Source organism: Phoca vitulina, unplaced genomic scaffold (assembly GCF_004348235.1).
Source record: "Phoca vitulina isolate PV1807 unplaced genomic scaffold, GSC_HSeal_1.0 scaffold9, whole genome shotgun sequence".
Taxonomy (NCBI): Eukaryota; Metazoa; Chordata; class Mammalia; order Carnivora; family Phocidae; genus Phoca; species Phoca vitulina.
In genome coordinates this window covers 7,870,212-7,883,434 of record NW_022589712.1, presented here as the reverse complement: position 1 = coordinate 7,883,434, position 13,223 = coordinate 7,870,212, and positions in this window count along the sequence as shown.

Here is a 13,223-nt window from a genome sequence, read left to right as displayed (position 1 = left end):
TTGAGGGCTCTGAGTTTTACAGTAAAAAAGTAAAATTTGGTTGCAAAGACTACCCAAACTTATTTGAATTCTTTCTTCCCTTCAAGTCACACCTTGAAGTTTTAGTATCTTTTAAAGCTTGCCTGAGACAGTCTTACAGTCTACTAACACAGTGGGGTTATTCTAGTAACATCAGACGTGATTCCTATTTGACTCCTAAGCAGTGATTTTTTTTTAGTGCCATCCTCTAAAACAAAATGGAGTCTGACAGTTTTTACAATATCTGTTTTTCAATAAGCAATGTATTTTGAGTTTATGACATGTTTTAGAAATTAATGATTTTTTCCTCCATGGGGAAAAATCTATGCCTATCTGAAAGATTCCACTTATTTTATGAAGTTGGTGTTTGTTTTGTACAAAACTTTTGTTCTTCCTAATGGTTTGGGGATTCAATGAAATAAGATCTATAAAGTTACTATTTTGTTATTTGAAATGTAAGTGGGTTAAAGTCAGGTCTTGCTTCCTTTGGGGCTTCACGCCAGCCTCCATCAGGAAGGGCAAGAATTATTTTCTAACATGTCTGGATGGCAAACTTTAAACCTAAATATTTTAGGTTTTTAAATTTGAGATTTCAGAAACTTAGGGTGTATCTACACATGCTCCCTGGACTAGAATCCATAGTTCCTGTTTAAAAGTTAAAAGCCACTTTATCATGTAAAAAATCCACCTGTCTAGTTGATTTCTACAGGCGATCTTATACCGTGTTAAATGGTCTTTCTTTAATGTCACAACACTCTGGACTGTCCACTGTCTGAAGTTTAAGGAACTGCATTGTGAGCAGGGAGTGCTCATGCAGTTCATTCACAGAGCATCTGGAAAAGTCTCCACCGCTCACGAGTTCATGAGCATTGCTTTTCCTGAAAGCATAATGCTAATCTCGAATCCTATCGCAGAGCTGGTATTTAAAGCTCAATTTCACATTTTTTTCCCAAGCCAAATTTCCTAAATATTTGTATTAACAAATACCATGCAGAAGGGACTTGCCATCTGAAAAATCATACTTAGAATTATGATTCCCATGCTGTTTGCGTCATTTAACATCTGAGGGAGGATTAGGCTAATCACTTCAGACAAACATCTGCAGAAATTTATTTGATGTTCTCCAATGGAGACTTCACAGTCATAAGATAGCCAAGTGGGAAGATTTCTTTAAAAATCAGTTTGTTTATCGTTGTATCTGGTGCATAAAATGCGCTCCTCTCAATGAACGCCTGCCAACAAGGCAAACTGAGGATCTTTTAGACTGGGTCTATATAATAACCTGCAAGGGCACTAAGGCATAAATCACCTGGTGCCCTGCCAAGTTTCCTTTGTAACTTGCTTTTTGGCGTTACCAACTCATGACGGGCAGATCAGAAGCACATCAGAAAACGTCAGTGGAATAATACTTAGGAACTGTGTCGGGCATCTGGGCCCGTTTGGATAATGTGAGATCATGGCTTTCTTGCTCTTGGATGAATGGGGAAGAATCGTTTCTGGAAACCACCGAAGACCTAATTTATTTTTCTCACTTGTATATAGGGGAAGGTATTATTAAACCAAAGCATTAAAAAAAAAAGTGTTTGAGAGAATATGAATATTCTAAACTATTAACCAAATGGGTCATTAAGTTTCCCTTAAAGCGACACAGAGAGCCGATGGATTATTTGTAGAATATCTTGTGAAATGTCCAGCATTACGCTGGGAAACACATACGAGAGAAATACCTAATGCAGTCTTGGTCACTAGGGAGATTAAGAAGACACTCAGTTTGTAGGGCACAGTAGAAACAGTACCTCCTGCTAAGTGGTGTGTATTGAGGGTAGGTGCAATAACATGGCCATAAATACCCAGGAGTTATGAGAAGCAAATGTAGGGAAGAGACATGGGGGAAGTGGGATTGAGTGCAGTCTAAAGATGGGAAACATTTTGAAGAACGGCTAACACTGAACCCTTCTTTTTGTCCAATGTTGTGCTAAGCAGTCAACTTCCACTGTTTTATTTATTTCTCTCTATGATCCTGTGGGCTTAATACTATTATATACCCTCATTTCACTAAAGAAGAAACTGAGATTCAGCGGGGGTCAGTGATGTGTCTAAGACACCCAGCAAATAAGTGACAGCAGAAGAATTCTAGGGCCATTTCCAGAAGTGAACCACCTTGCTATATAGTAGCTGTCTGTGGGTTATAAAAGACATGGGTATGTGAATATAGATATAAGTGTGTATATATATATATATAGATAGATATAGATATATAGATATATATAGATATAAAGGGACACGATATATATATATACACAATGCACCTTGTACATATATATTGGATGTGTGCATATATATATATATATATATATATATATATATAGGATGTGACATAGGCAGAAGACAGTGATAAGAGAGAGCATTTAAGATATGAGAGAAGGATTAAGCGTAACTAGAAGAGTAGTTGGCATGGGTTTGAGGAGGGGTCTATGAGGATAGACCTTGCAAAGGGTTAGAGGCTAGGGGGTTGGCTTATGGAAGACCCAGTGGGCAGGCCAGTGTTAGCATGTAACAGGGAGTTTGGGCTGAGTCTGGAGCTGAGATTCATGTATGTACTGGCTGGCCAAATAGGTAGTCATCCTAATTTGTCTCTGGACAGATTATTTAGGGACATATGCCCAGGCATGCCCCCTCATTTGACTGTAGCACAGGAGACCTGTGGAAAAGAGCTTGAACCCTGACTGTTTGGGGGGATAAAACACATGCAGACCTGAGGGATAAACTAGAGGTGGGGAGCAGTGGAAATCAGGGAGGGGGGGGCTGAGGCTTGAAGAGAAGCCCCATCTAGTTCCCCCCAACTCCCACTCAGGGAACAGAGGCCCTGACCCAGTGCAGTGACTCTTCCCTAGCATTTGCAAGCCTCCCAGGGGCACACATCACCATTCTCCTGCTGTAGTTTCTAGCAGGATGATCTCTTAGTACACACCAGTTCTCCACCTAGTCCCTGACCAGAGAAACCACGATCTGATCTGGTTCTGGAGCACTGAGAAGACTCTCAAGCAAGATTTTTGACCACACATTCTTTTCTCTGTGTTCTCTTTCTTGAGAACTGAACCCACGAGTAAGATGTACTTCTCCGGTACGCAGGAGAACGCCCACCCCACCCTACTGTCGTTGTAGAGATTCCTGGCGGGGTATAAGAAGGGGGGACATTCCAAAACTGCCAATACAGTCTGTGGGCTGCACATAAAAGACAGCCCCCAGGGATTCCCAGAAGAGCTTGGGGATGGGACCTTCTGCAGAAATGGAGGTGGGGGTGGGGGTGGGGGTGGTTAAGGCTGCTGAGATTCACACAGTAATCCTGAAGTGGCTGCATTGGTGAGCACAGGTGGAAGATGCCCAGGACAGCCAGCTTATCAAATACAAACTGTTCTGGTGTGTCTTCAGGTGAGTTACGAGATGTGCACACAAAACCCTATACACCACGTGTATGTAAGCAAAGACAGCAAGATCATGAACACCAAGGACTGAAACAGTCAAAGAGTAGAAGAAACACAAATAGCTTTTTTTGTTTTTGGTTTTTGGGTTTTTTTTTGGGGGGGGGTTTTGATCATAGTCTTCTTATAAGACTTTGGCTTTGGCAAAATATAATTGATCACCTATTGGTCACACTTCTTTCTTTGTCCATCCCAAGATGAATGCTTATTTCAAAACAGAAGAAATCCACAGCTTGTGGCTTCAGTTTCACTTGTTCTCTGCACTGAACCCAAGGTCACACTCAAGATAGCACACACATAAAACAATTTACAAATGGGCAGGGACCTGAAAGTACACTTGGGAATTGGGTCCTGGAACGCAGGAGCATTTCCCCAAGGACACAATGGTAAGAAGGAGTTCTCCACTCTCAGGCCAGCCTGTAAAACTCTAGTTAACCCCTTGATGTTTGAAGCTGGTTCCTTGGGAGACAGAGGATGGTGCAGGGCCAGGGAGGTGGGGCTGGGTTTGGAGTGCGGCAACTGTCCTGTCCTTGAAAGGAAAAACTCAATGGCATGGTCATTTTGGACACAACATTTTCAGGACCGGTTGTCATAGCAATATATCAATACTTTTTCTAAAATTAACTTTTTATTTTGAAATAGTTTAAGACTCACAAGAAGTTGCAAAAATAGTACAGAGAGTTTCTGTGTACCCTTCACCCAGTTTGTCCCATGATCATACCTTACATAACCGTGGTGTGTTGTCAAAACCAGGAAACTGAGGTTGTCACGATGCTATTAATCCAGGTAGGGAGCTCACTCGCATTTGCCCAGTTATCCTTCGTCCCCACCTAAACAAATATAATGCTTCGGAATTATTAAGGTCATTTTATTTTTCCAGTGTTACAAATGCTAAAAATCTTTATTTTTGCAACAAAATCTCCCATTCTTCACTATAAAAAATTTAACTGATAATGTTATTTCAATGAAGAATGAGGAGGCTTTATATTCATACAAATTAATTTTGACATTGAAAGGCAAAGATTTTCAAAGTTTCTAGAATATGCCATATTTGTAGTCAAAAGAATAATTTATGAAATGACAGCCTCACAAGATAATCTGAGTCAGCACTTGATAATAGAGAGTGGACCTAGGTCCTGCTCCCACTGGGCCACGAACTGAGTGAAGTCCTGTTAGCTGAGTTACTTGATCTTTTTGGTCCTTAATTACTTGATTGCAAAATAAGGAAATTAGACTACACGACTTCTAAAATGTCTCTCAGTTAAAAAAGAACCCCTACAATAGCTTTTGTCAGAAGTATTGTGTAGAGATCATTATAGAAAGCGTAAGATGGTTTTACTTAAAACAAACAAAACAAAAACAGACCCAGGTCTAAAGCAAAAGCAAAAAATGTCTCGTACTCACATGAAGGTCATGGGAAAAGTACGAAAGAAAATGCAAAGGCAGCATCTCGGACGAGGAGACCCGCCCCCCCGCCCCCCGCAGGTGGCTGGGAGTGCAGAAATGGTCTGCACTCCCCATAAGCTACTGACACTCGGGGGACATTTGGACAAATGATGTTAATCTTCCCAAGCCTGTGTTTCTCCTCCGTAAAAGGACCATATTCCTGGGGGAGTGTGGTTCTGAGGAGGAGAAAGGTGGTTCTGAGGAGGAGAAAGGATGTAGAGGGGAAAGCGCACAGCATGTCCTGGGCAGAGTCTGGGTCCATGAAGGTTACCAGAGAGCCTGAGTGTCAGGGGTGAAGGGGATAGGAAAGAGGCTGGCAGGAAGTTTTCATTTAGATGAAAAGACTGAAAGGAACAGTAGCCTGCCTTTTGGTGCAGTGAGCTTCCGTGGGGAGCCTCTGCTTTTGAGGACACCTCTCGAGGAGAATGTTATGGGGCTCAGAGGGGGGTGTCACCGTGGCCGCTCACTGAAGCCTGAGACTGAGCTGAGGAAGGTGATGGGGCTTCCCCCATGAGGCACGAGAGAGACCCATGGTCTCAGCGGCCCTGCCTGGCAGAGAGGTAGAAATGAGTAATACAGAGAGCTCTAATCTGTTTTTAGGACAAGTAAACACATCCCACATACTTCTTATCTCACTGTACGTTTGGGATTAGAATTTAGACTCTGGGTTACAGAGTCTAAGGCATCTTAATATGAAAATGAAATAGAGATTTATTATCCTCTCCCTATCTTGCTGCTCATACTAGTTTCCAATCTATAAACATCTTCTTTTCCACCTGGCCTTTTCTCCTAATATTTATAGTGGTGTCTCAAACACAGCCGTCCAATTGCTACACTCAAGATAAATGGTAAAATCACCTAGACCACAATTAATTCAATAAAAATATAGAAAAAATAAAACAGAAGTATTTGTGTATACTCCTGTCCAGTAGCCATAGATCATTGTTATTTATATAAAAATTTCATGCTGGGTATTCTTATACTCATACTATTCCTTCAGGCCACATTTTAAAAAGGTTTCGTTTTGAATTTTTCAGATAGCTTTCACCTTTTCATGTTAAGACGGAGCTTTAAAATCTCACAAAATTGGATGTTCCATCTACCAGCATTTCACAACCTGCATTAGAACACCAGTGTTAATACATACATACAAACTGCACTAAAAAGGACCCAGATTACCTCAATTTATACATTTTGTCTTTGTATTTAAAGGAAAGGAGAACTTGAACTCATTGCATCTTATTGCCAGGAAACAATCTAATGATCTTTACTTTATTGTACTTTTAGAAAGAAATTATTTATTGGCCCAACCAGAACTAGAACTTACTTTTTGACTCCAATATAGACTGGGAAAGTAAACATCTGTGATTTACAAAATCAAACAAAAATTAATTCCAAAAGGAGAGTAATCTACAAATTGAAAGACTTTAGCTCATGAAATCAGCTAAACATTCAAACGCCCTTGGTATGACTTTGTGAACATGGAGCTCATCCCTCTAGACCATCTTTCAAGCATATATAGACTCTGGAGAAGTCAGTCAATCCACAAATACTCGTTGAAGGCCTGCAGTGTTAGAACATCTATTTGTGTACCCAGGGTACAATAAAGACTTTTCATGGAAATATAAATATAAATATATGTTATTTTACCAAAAATTGGATTGCATAGAATGCACTATTAGAGCCAGTCTATGAATTGCTGTCCTCTGTTTGCAATCAGATGAGTGCAGAAATTGGGAGTAAGCATATAGAAACTTTTATACAATCTGACATCGCCATGAAGTGAGTGACTGGTGGACAGGCCTCCTTGAACAGAATGTAGACCAGTTCTGATGTTGTTGAGTTCACTTTGGGATTGTATGTGTTGTGAGCTTCAAGCTCTTTATGCCCAGTAAAACCATATATTGGTTTGCAATAGATAGGAAACAGACAAACATGACTCCTTTACCACAGGTAGGTTGAAATGCACTGATATCAAATGCAGTCTTTGTCACCTATTTCTTTTATGGAACAGGTTGTAAGCATCATTCCATTTCAGTAACTATGTTTCTAGAAGGTAATTTTCAATGAAGGTGTTATTCTTCAGTTTTTAAGTTTAATTAATTGAGAGGTGACTCGAGTTTTAATTGATGCCTGCCCCTTTCTCGAGACTGCCTGCTCTCATTCAAAGATTGCATTAATGGGATTTATGTGTGATGGCACTGAGATTCAGAAACAGTGTGTCTCTCTTGAATGTTCAGCCCAGGGGGACCACTCTCAAACTATTGAAGGCACCCCACTAAAAGACAGTTTCATCCACAATGAGGTTCAATAGCAGAAACCTCTGGGCAATATTTTAGCAATAAATCACACAGTGGCTTTTCACCAAGACCTTCACAAATCCCCAAGGTAATAGATGTTCTGAGCCTTGGAGACCCAGAAGGAGTATTATGGCAATTTGGCACTTGCCAGGCTGCACTGACCAATAGAAGGATGACCACTCTTTTACACTCATACTACTATTCCCCCTCCCCACCCCAATCTGACATTACCAATCAATCATGGACTGTTTTGGATTCAACCTCAAAGTTGTTCTCAATAAAGGTATCCTCCAGATAGCTTCTGCCAAAAGATGGGTGGGAGGCATAAAAAGAAACCCACTTGCCATTCCTGAACTGAACCATTTGTGATGAAAAGGTTTCCAAGAGTTGCAATGCACTTCACCTTGCACTTGTGAGAACAGCACAAAACCCACAAGTACTGGAAGGGAAGTGGTGAAGGGCTTGCTGCCATATCATCAGCAGAGTAAACAGGAACTCTACAAGTCTCTTGGGCTTCACTGAGTTTTTCTACCTTGTCAAAATTCAACTCTGGAATATTTCAACAGGTTTTCGCCAAGGCTACACCTTCTCCAAAGAGGACTTTAAGTCTAAGTTCCTAGATGGTCAAGTATAGAGTGAGCATTGATTACAAAAAGGACAATAGTATGTATAGTGGTTCGCCCCAAACCAGAAACTTTCCTAAAGGGATGTCCAAATTGTAATCAAATAGCAAGAGAATGGGTCAGAAAAAGATAATTATGAATACTGGTCCATCTAAATCAATGTTAGGGTCCACAGTTAGGCCATAATAATGGGAGTGACTTGTAGCTTTTACAACATTCACAAACTAAGTTAAAAAATAGCTACTCTGTGCCAAATATGGTAAGAATGAGAGTGTTTCAGATATTCTCACCCATTTATTAAAAAACTAAAAAGAAAATACAATTCCTAATTTTTTTCCTTAGCCCTGAGCACATGTACCAATTCACTTGCTCAATTTTCTTTCAACGGACCTTTTTGAAAAGTTTTATTTCAAGATTTATTATAGTATTCCTAAGCAAACCAATTTTTTTGTGCTTTACAAACAGCATAAATGTCATTATGACATATTTTGGTAACTCAATATGTGGTGAATATACCCGAATATTTGGTATTTCCATTCCTAAATGCAATAAAAAATTCCAACTATAAAATTTTATGTGAAAAACCCAAACAATTACCTTTTCAAAAAGAATAAAGTCAGTATGTTTTACAAAGGCTGAAGGTTGTGGGCCAACTGATTCTTATCATGTCTCTTCAGCAAACATTTAATGATCACTATGTCTAGATCAGCACTGTCCAACAGAACTTTCTGTGGCGATGGAAATGTTCTGTATCTGCTTAGTCCAATATTGTAGCCATTAGCCACATTGGCTATTGAGCACTTGAAACATGGCTCATAAGGAACAGAATTTTTTATTTTACTTAATTTTAATTAAATTAAATTTAAATAGTCACATGTGCAGATAGAAAATAGATACCAATGGGTTAGGATAGAAAGATGAATGTGATTTGGCTTTTCTCTCAAAAACCTACAAAGCAATGGGAAAAATAACATGCAAGCAGAGTTCCACATTAAAATCCCAGCCAAATTTTTATGGCACTTAGTAAAGTAGAAATTTTATATGGAAGAAAAAAGCCCCCAAATCACCAAGATAATTCTGAAGAGGAACAAGTTTAGGGAGAGAAGGCAGGACTTACCCTACCAGATAATCAGAATTCTTACAGAGCTGTCATAATTAACAAGGAAATATTGGCATGGAGCTAGCGCAGTAGAACAGAATGAGAATGCAGAAACACATTCATACAGGATTTTCCTTTTTTTTAGCAAAATGCAAAAACCCCAGAGGCTATAAAGAAAATTGATATATTTTACTACATCTGAACTTAAACTTTTTGTAGTCAGCAAGACACTATAAACAAAGTTAACAGACTGAGAAGACAGAACCTATACAGTTGATAAAGGAGCAGAATACACAAATAAACAAATTAACTTCCCAAAAGTTCAATAAGAAAAAACAAATAACAAAGAGAACGCAGGCAGAGGATATGAAGAGGCCTCTCCCAGAAGATGAAACCTGAACGATGAGTAAGCATGAAGAATATGTTCCATCTGACTACATCAGGGACACGTAAATCAGAACAGTGAGACTGCATTTTCTACTCAGAGTATCTGCTAGTGGGCTTGAGTTTAACAAAGCCAAATGTCAGCACAGATGTGAACAACCTCATATGACTCTGGCAGGATGCACGGTGGGACCACCCCTCTGAAAGCAATCTGGCAATGTCTGGCAGAACTCCAAATACATACACTCTACGGCCCTGCTAACCTATTTCTAGGCATTTACCTTCTGCCAGTTCTTACACAAGTGCACAAGGGAATGTGCACAACAGGTTCATTGCAGTGTTATTTGTAATTGTGGAAAATTAAAAATGAGCTAGACGTCTCAGTCAGGGAATGGATAAATTGTAGTATGGTCATTCAAAAGAATGATCCGTAGCAGATGGATTAAATGAAATAGATCCATGTTTATCAAGACTGATGATAGGCTAAAGAGTCTCAAAAATATAATGTGGACTGAAAACGAGAAGTAACAGGAAAATATGGGGAGTATGGGACCACTTATGTAAATGTGAGAGCACCCCAAGTACTATATATTGTTTGTGTGGGATACCTGCATATTAAAAGGATGAAAACTGGACAAGATGAATATTAACAACTTCACGATAGCTACACCTGGGGAAGAGAGGTCTGGTGCCTTTGGGAGTGGAGCTCTGGCCTTCTTCTGCTCCAGCCCCAGGGCCAAGAGGTTGTACCCACCTGAAGCCCATCTCTGCTCTGTCTTTTTGAGGATGCAGTGCATCCCTCCTACCCAAACTCTGGGAGCTGGGACCCCAAGATTCCCTGTCCAGTGGTCCCAAGGCCTCTTCCTGGGCCTGGGTGGGCCTTTTTCCCTGGCCCACCTTCTCAAGAAAGGGTTGGGTGTCTGCCTCGGGGTGGGAGGGAGGGGACAGGGAACAGGATCTGAAGGCATCTGAAGGAGACTTCAACTGTGTCTAGGAATGCTAGTTCTTAATAATAGTATCCCTAAAACAAACATAACAACATGACATTTGCTAATTCTGGGGGTGGGAGCAAAAAAAAGCAATTTTTATGGCACTTAGTAAAGTAGAAATTTTATATGGAAGAAAAAAGGCCCCAAATCACCAAGATAATTCTGAAGAGGAACAAGTTTAGGGAGAGAAGGTGGGACTTACCCTACCAGATAATCAGAATTCTTATTGCTCTTTTTAATAGCTGACTCATATATATCACTTACCATGTTTCAAGTACTATTCTAAGTGATTTGCCTTAAAAATGAGATAGTTTATTCTTACTCAGTTTTATGGAAGACAACTCAATAACTTGCCAAGGTCATTCACTGCAAAAAGTAGAAGGGGATTTGGACTCAGTAGGTCTGGCTCCAAAGTCCGTGATCTTAACAATACTCTAGGTCTACTTGACTGTATACTACATTAAAAAAAATTAAAATACCCAGACAAGTACAATACAAAGAAAAAGGTGGTGAAATTTTGCGAGAAGGTTCTTAGATGTGTGAAGAGCACAGACAAAGAGGGCATTCCCTGGGAAGGAAGGCAGTTGAGGTGGTGGGGGACGCTTTACGAACCAGGTGCCCCCTTTCAGCCCGGGCCTTGCTAGGCCGTGGGCAGGGAGGGGCAGGAGAGTGAAATGGCAGGAAGAGGGAACTTTGTGTATACAGGGATTGATTTAGGAAAGTTCAAGAAGGATTTGAGGATTAGCAAGTAGCTATGTTTGGCTGTCACTTGAGGGGACAACTTGGTGAGGGACATAGGTTGGGATCCTTAAAGGGAGGGTGAGACATAAGGATTTAATCTGGAAGGCAAGGCACTCTCTGCCGAGCTGCACCATGGGCAGCCAGTGAGGAGAGCAGGCTGGATGGCAGGCTGGCTGCAGGTGGGGAGTCCCCAGGGGCACTGGGGGGCGGGGTCAAGAAGCAGCCAGGTATGCGCACCTACTGTGAACCGGGCACTGTTCTAGGTGGTCGCAACACAGAGTGAACAAAACAGAAATTTCTGCCCTCATGGAACCTGCATTCTAGTGGAGGAACACAACTAAGATAAATAAGTGAGCTCTACAGCAAACAAAGGGATACGAATATGCATCTGTGAGATGGAGAAAGCAGGGAAGGGGGCAGACTGCACACACACACACATGTGTGTGCATGTATTGGGTGATGTGGGGAGGGCTGAATGGTGGGGGAGGGGAGGAGTGAGCAGAGGTGACATTTGAAGAAAGGCCTGCCAAGTGAGGAGTGTTGAGAAGATCCAGAGATTGAGAGCCTGGGGCTGGGCCATGGTTACACCAAAAGGAGGGGCAGGAGGAAGAGCTGGATGGGAGGAAGACAGATTGAGTCTGGGGCCCAGGGGGGCAGTTAAAAGTATGGGCTAGAGCCTGGAGCGTGAGACATGCCCACACTGGAGTCATTGCTAACTCGGTGATAGATAGGATTTTAGTAGCTGAGATCAAGGAACAAGAGAACAATCAGGGAGCCCCCGCTGTGTGCCCTGCACACTATCAGGTGTTTTATTCCACAAAGGACCTGTAATCCTAAGGACATCCCTGCAGTCTCCAGAGCATGAACTCAGCACAAATAACACCAGCACTAGTAGCCCACATGTCAAATGGTATACACTACATGCATGGGGCACTTTCCTGGCACTTTATATATATTGATACATTCAGTCCTTACAGAGACCCCAGGAGGGTACTAATTAGCCTCATTTGACAGATGAGAACACCGGGCTGGCCAATTAAGTTGCCCAAGGTCACAGGCTGGTGAGGGGGTGAAGCAGGCTGAAGAGAGTGGCCTGGCTCCAGAATCCTTGCTCTGGAAGGAGGTAACCTCTCGGCCCTTCAAGAAAAGCAAGCTGAGGGCCCAGAGCTTTTTTGAGGATGGGGTGGGGGTCTGGAGAGAAGAGCTAGAGAAATCCTCAGAAGACACATGGCAAGAGAGGAGGCCAGGCCAGGGCGGGGACAGCGCTGTCAGCCCTGCAGCCTGCGGGTGGCCCGCGAGCTGGCCGGTGGAGACCCAGCGCCGGCCACAGCAGCCCAGAGGGACGGGAGCAGAGGCCTGGAGGCCAGAGCGGACACAGCTCTGCGGACCCCTGGGAGCGGATAAAAGCAGTTAAAAACAACCATCAAACCAACCCAACACCCTTTCCGGGCGATTTCAGGCCGGGAGAGTAGGTCTGAAGGCCTCGGCTGAGGAAACCTGTATCCCGCCCGAGGTCGTTTTTCACTCTGAACTTGAGGAATCTGAACGGGACGCTTAAACTCTGTAGATTGCCCAGCTGCCTTTTTGAAAAAGTCGGGCAATCTCTCAGATGGGACCGACATCGAATCCCGCCCGGATCCGGCTCGGCAATGGGTCCCCAGGCGGCCTCTGCGCACCGAGGGCAGGAGGGCTGGAGGGCGTGTCCCCGGGGCACAGGCGCGGGACCCGGAGCGCACGTCCTTCGTCCCCCCGCGCTGCCCTCGGGACCTCCGAGAGTCGTGGGTGACCCCGGAACTTTCCTCTGGGGCGCGACCCGGGGCCGAGCGCAGAGCAGGCTGGGGGCAGGGGCCGAACGGAGCTCCGCGCGCCCGTCACTCGCAGGCCCGGGCCGGGTGGCCGGCGCGCGGTGGCGCTCAGCCAGACCGCGCCGCCCGGGCCCCGTCGCGCGCCCACCCCGACCCCGCCGCCGCGTCCCCGGGGAGCGCGGCCCGGGCCGCCGCGGGCGCCCGCGGTGGGGAGGCGAGGGCCCCGGGGCCGGAGGGCCGGCGACGGCTGGCGCGGCGCCCAGGGGTGTGAGGCGGGGAGCGCGGTGCGGAGGGAGGGGTGGGGTGGGGGGGGCGGCGGGGTGAGGCGGCGGCCGG